This window comes from Phyllostomus hastatus, unplaced genomic scaffold (genome assembly GCF_019186645.2).
Source record: "Phyllostomus hastatus isolate PE091 unplaced genomic scaffold, TTU_PhHast_1.1 phas_scaffold_60, whole genome shotgun sequence".
Taxonomy (NCBI): Eukaryota; Metazoa; Chordata; class Mammalia; order Chiroptera; family Phyllostomidae; genus Phyllostomus; species Phyllostomus hastatus.
In genome coordinates, this window is record NW_025334038.1 from 15,706,108 (window position 1) to 15,711,319 (window position 5,212).

A 5,212-nucleotide genomic window follows, 5' to 3' on the forward strand; every position below is an offset into this window, starting at 1 on the left:
TTATTAAATCTCCAGGAATTTGGGTGCTTTTGAGTTTTTTCTGGAGGTTGGTTTCTCATTTCAGGCCCTTGTGGTTTGAGAAAATGCTTGATATGATTTCAATTTTCATGAATTTTTTGAGGCTTGTTTTGTGTTCTGTCATGTGGTTTATCTGAAAATGTTCAATATGCATTTGAAAAGAATCTATGTATTTTGCTTTCTTGGGATGAAAGGTTATATATATATATAAACAAATGGGACCTCATCATATATGTATATATATATATCTATTTCATATACATATAAATATATATGCCTATATACATAAGTATATATAAATACATATGTATATATACAAATAAAATATAGAGATACATATATACATAAATATATGTATGTGCACATATACAAAATATACATATATGTGTAGACATATGTATATATAAAATATATACATAAAATATGATATATTTTCCATATATATATGATTTAATTTGATCTAGGGATTTCTTCAATGCCAAAATTTTCTTGGTGATATTTTGTTTGGAGAATCTATCCATTTTTGAGAGTGGGGTGTTAAAATCCCCTAGTATCAGTGTGCTGCTTTATCTTTCTTGAAGTCCTCCTAGATTTTCCTTCTATATTTGGGTACTGCCATGTTGTGTGATATAAGCTTACAATATTTGTGTCTTGGTTTTTCTTTTTAAAATAGATTTTATTTACTTATTTGAGGAGGAAGGGAGGAAGAGATAGAGGATGAGAACCATTGACGTGTGAGAGAAACATTCATCAGTTGGTTCCCCTTTGCATCCCCTTTGCACCAGGGACTGAACCTGCAACCTAACCAAGTTCCCCACCCCAGAATCCTTTGCTTTTCCAGGGGCCCCCAACCAATCCACACCTGTCAGGGCTTTTATTTACTTGTCAATAAGTTTAAATCCTTGAGGGTTACAGCATTACAAGGAATCTGTGTCCAATGTCCTTAGGAGGAAGTTTCCTTTGGATTTTAGCACAAACCATGCCACTGTTTCCATAAGCATGAGTTACCTTTCCCAGATTATTGTGGTTTTGTTTGGTTTACCACCAAGAGTCACAGTGTTGTTCTTTGCTTTGTACACATAAGCACATCTCTTGCCTAGATAGAATTCAGTTTCATCTCAAGCATAATCACCTTCAATTTTAAGAAGAGCTGTATGCTCCCTCTGGTTCCAGAGACCCTGTTTATAGCCAGCAAAAACGGCCTTGGACCACAGCCCTCCAGACATATTTGTTGTTGTAGAAGTCCTGTTCTTGACAGGCTCCACAGGCTTAAGATGGCAAAAAAAAGCTGTTTATATCTTTTTGATCGATTCTTCCCTTGAGTATTTTGAAGTCTCTTTTTATGTTTTTTTAATTTGAAGTTTATTTTGTCTGATATTAACATTACTACCCCAGCTTTATTTCCTGTCCTTTGCTGGACATTTTTTTTCCCAACCCTTCACTTTCAGTCTGTGTAGATCTTTTTTTCTGAGGTGAGTTTCTTGTAGGCAGCATATGTGCTGGTCATGTTTTCTTTTCCCTCAGCTACACTATGTCTTTTTATTGGGGTATTTAACCCATTATCATTTAAGGTGATTATTGATAAGTACTTATTCATTTTTCCTCTTTTGTAGCTGTGTTCCTATCTCTCTTACTCTTTTCCTTCCTCTTCTCATAGCAGTCCCTTTAGCATATCGTGCAGTGCTGGTTTTGTGGAGGTGTATTCCTTCAGCCTTTTTTTGTGTGGGAAGCTCCTTATTTCACCTTCCATTTTAAGTGAGAACCTCCCTGGGTAGAGTAGTCTTGGTTGCAAGCCTTTGCTTTTCATTACTTGGAACATTTGTTGCCATTCACTCCTGGATTGGAGTGTTTGTGTTGAGAACTCAGCTGCTAACCTTATCGGAGCTCCTGTTTATGTTACCTCTTGTTTCTCCCTTGCTGCTTTTTAGATTATCTCTTTGTTTCTTTAAATCTGGGCATTTTAATTATGAAGTGTCTTAGAGTAGGCCTCTTTGGTTTCTTCATGACTGGAACCCTGTATGCTTCCTGAAATTGCATGATTTTTCCCTCTGCAAGTTTGGAAAGTTTTCTGTCATTGTTTCAAGCAGGGTTTCTATGCCTTCCTCCTTGTCTTCTCCTGGAGACATGCCATTTTGTCTTGCAGTTTCTTGAAGATTGATTGATTGATTGATTGTTTTCATGTGTCTGCTCTACCTGGGTATTTCTTTGTGCCTTGTCTTCCAGCTCACTAATTTGGTCCTCTGCTGCAGCCAGCTTGCTTCTAACTCCTTCTAGTGTGTTTTTAATTTCAGAAATTGCAACCTCATTTCTCCTGGCTCTTCTTTATAGTTTGTATTTTCTTTTTCATGCTGTTGTAGTTCTCATTCACTTGTTTTCAGTTGTCTGTGAATTCCTTGAGCGTCCTTAGAATCATTCTTTTGAGTTCTATATCTGGTAATTTGCTTGCCTCCATTTCATTTAGCTCTTTTAGTGGAGAGTCTTCCATTCCTTTTGATTGCAGGTTTTTGTTTTGTCTCCCTATTTTAGGTGACTCTTTTTGTTTGTTTCTGAAGTTCCCAATGCTCTGCTCTTCTAGCTGTCTTTGTAGGGTAAACTCCTATGATAGGAGTTCTGTGGGACTCAGTGGTGTAGTGTTTTTGATCTCCTTGTCTGGATGCTCTAGGGTTGCCTTTTATTTTCCATTTGAGTGGGATTTCTAGTTGTACTTGTGTTTTACCCAGTGGTGGCTCATTTGTTGTTGGGTTCTCCTTCAGTGGGTTTACTGGTATTCACAGTTGCCACCTTATCTTTTATGTCATCTGGGGCAGAGTAAAGACAGAGTGGATTATGACAGCAGTAGAGTATTCTATGGGATTTAAAGTACCAACCTGTGGAGAACAGATAGGAGATCATCTTGAGAAGTACAGCAATAACTGTGATATTTCATCCAACTAGCCCCCCTTTTTAAAGGTGAAAAAGAGATAAAACTCTTGTTAGAGAGGAAAAAGAATATGAGCTGACTCCATGAAGTGCTCTGACTCTCAGAGCCCTTATGCTAGGTTAGATGGTGAGATATAGTGAGAGTAAGTGATAGAAACTTGGTGTAGTGTGTGAGGGAGTGAAGTCAAGCACAACAGTAATAAAGCTCAGAAAGATAGTAAACTGGACCAAGACTAGGGAAGGGGGCTTTATGGGAATGGGGACAACAAAAATGTGAAAAGAAATATATGATCTGAATAAAAAGAATAAAAATTAAAAGACCAAGAGTAGTGTGTTATTGGAATATGAATGAGGTTAAGGAAGAGAAATTAAAATGCAATATGAAAGGAAGAACAAAGAAAACCAGTCAGAGAATGAAATAAAACAAAGAAAATTACCTGGAAGTGAGAGAAATAAAATAATAATAATAAAATTAAAATAAAACACACAAAATGCTAGTTCCTGAGAATAGCAAAGTGAATTGTTTCTTAGCTGTTAGTGTCTTATACTTGGAAAAAAAAGAAAAAGAAAAAAAGAAAAACAGGGCCTACTACAGACTTTGAATTCACCAAGCAGGTTCTGCTGGTTTTCTTGGATGTTGCAGGTAGAGTGGTGCTAGGCTCTGTATTTTTCCTTTCCTGTGGTTCTGCATTGGGGGAACCTTCTGGGCTCCAACATTCACAGGTTTCCAACTTTCACCCCAAGCTCTCACAGTGCTGCATGATCCCTTCTGACCATATGCACCAGGCTGACACCTTTAATCTACCCCTTTATGCCATCTTTTGATTGATCTGTCAGGTGCACCAAGTGGGAGCAACTTGCACTCCTCCTCCCTCTTTGTTTTGCTCAGCACTTTGCACTCACACTCACAAAGTCCCTTCAGAGAAGTTTAGTTCCCCTATTAAATTAAGTCTCTCTGGGGACTGCTACCTCTCTTAGCCCCTTCTGCCCCTTTTGATCAGTCCATGAGGCACCCTGATTTGGAGCAGATGGAGACCCTCTTCCTCCCTCTTTGCTGGCCCAGCCACTGTGTGAGAGTTCCTTAAACAGTGGCTGAGAGTCTTTCTTTTTTCAGTAAATTCCTCTTGTTTGCATTTGCTGTTCTTAACAAGTGCTTGGCTTTTCACACAGCCCAACTCTCTGACCAGCCTGAAGACTATGTGGGGCAGGGTCTGTTGTTGCCCAACTCTTTACCCTTCTCCAGGTATCACCCAGCTTCCCAGTTTCTCTGGTACTGTCCAACCTGCTGACCACAGTCCCAGTTGGGGAACACCACCTCTGTGCATCTCCCACTGCACATTTATTTCCCCCAGCAACTTCAAGCATCCTGGTCTCTCCTGGTGTGGGACTTTCCTTCCCTGATCTGGGAAGGGAGGGAGCTGCATAGTTACAATCACTGATCCAGCTCTCCTCCAATGTTCCTGTGAAAACAGCTGCCCCCAGTGCCAAGTGCCAGGCTCGGGGCCACAGCAGCATTGGTCCCTGAGTAGGTCCCAGTGACCTTACCACTCAAATGCAATCTCCTTGCCATCTGTTTTCAACATCCTCTGCAATCTTTGGCTTCTAAACTTCACATAAGTTGGGACTCCCTTGGATGTCCCCTCTGCTTTTCAGAAGATCATCTAGGCATCCCAGTTGGGTGCAGGAGCAAGTGGGTTCAGCTCCTACCTACCTCACCACCCTCTTCCTTTTCTGATAATTATGGTTAACTTGTGTTAAAATACAGAAGTTAGTGTATTTCAAAATTTTGATTATATTTAATCTTGAGCATGGGAAGTTTTATATACAGAGAATCTTTAGGTTAGTATGAGCCTAGGTTAGAAGACTGAGACAGACTTAGACTGTTGACTAACTGGTAAGAATTTATGGAGCATTATTGCTTGTTATGGGTTTAGAATTTCATGTACACTTACATTCATAGTTCAGTTTGAATTAAGTTTCAGGTTCAATATATATGATGATCACAAAAAGAAGAGTACTTAGGAAATGAACATGTTTTACCCTACTGTTTTTTTTTAATTCCACATTGTGTTTCACTTGGTGTTGCAGGATTATACAGGAGAGAAATCAGAGCTTGGTTTAAAGTTAAATAAGGTTTAACATTCATTGTCCTCAGTAATCACTGTGAACCAACATAAATTCTGAGTTCTTGAAACATTACAAGTAGTAATGAAGATTTTGTTGAAGTGCTGCTAACAGACTGCCTTTGGCAGAACTTGAAATGTGTAAAACAACA

The 5,212-nt window shown here is 38.9% G+C and overlaps 1 pseudogene; it reads right to left on the reverse strand.

Moving 5' to 3' along the window:
• Nucleotides 1-912: 912 nt before the first annotated feature.
• On the reverse strand, nucleotides 913-1,244 carry LOC123810473 (annotated as a pseudogene).
• Nucleotides 1,245-5,212: the final 3,968 nt, after the last annotated feature.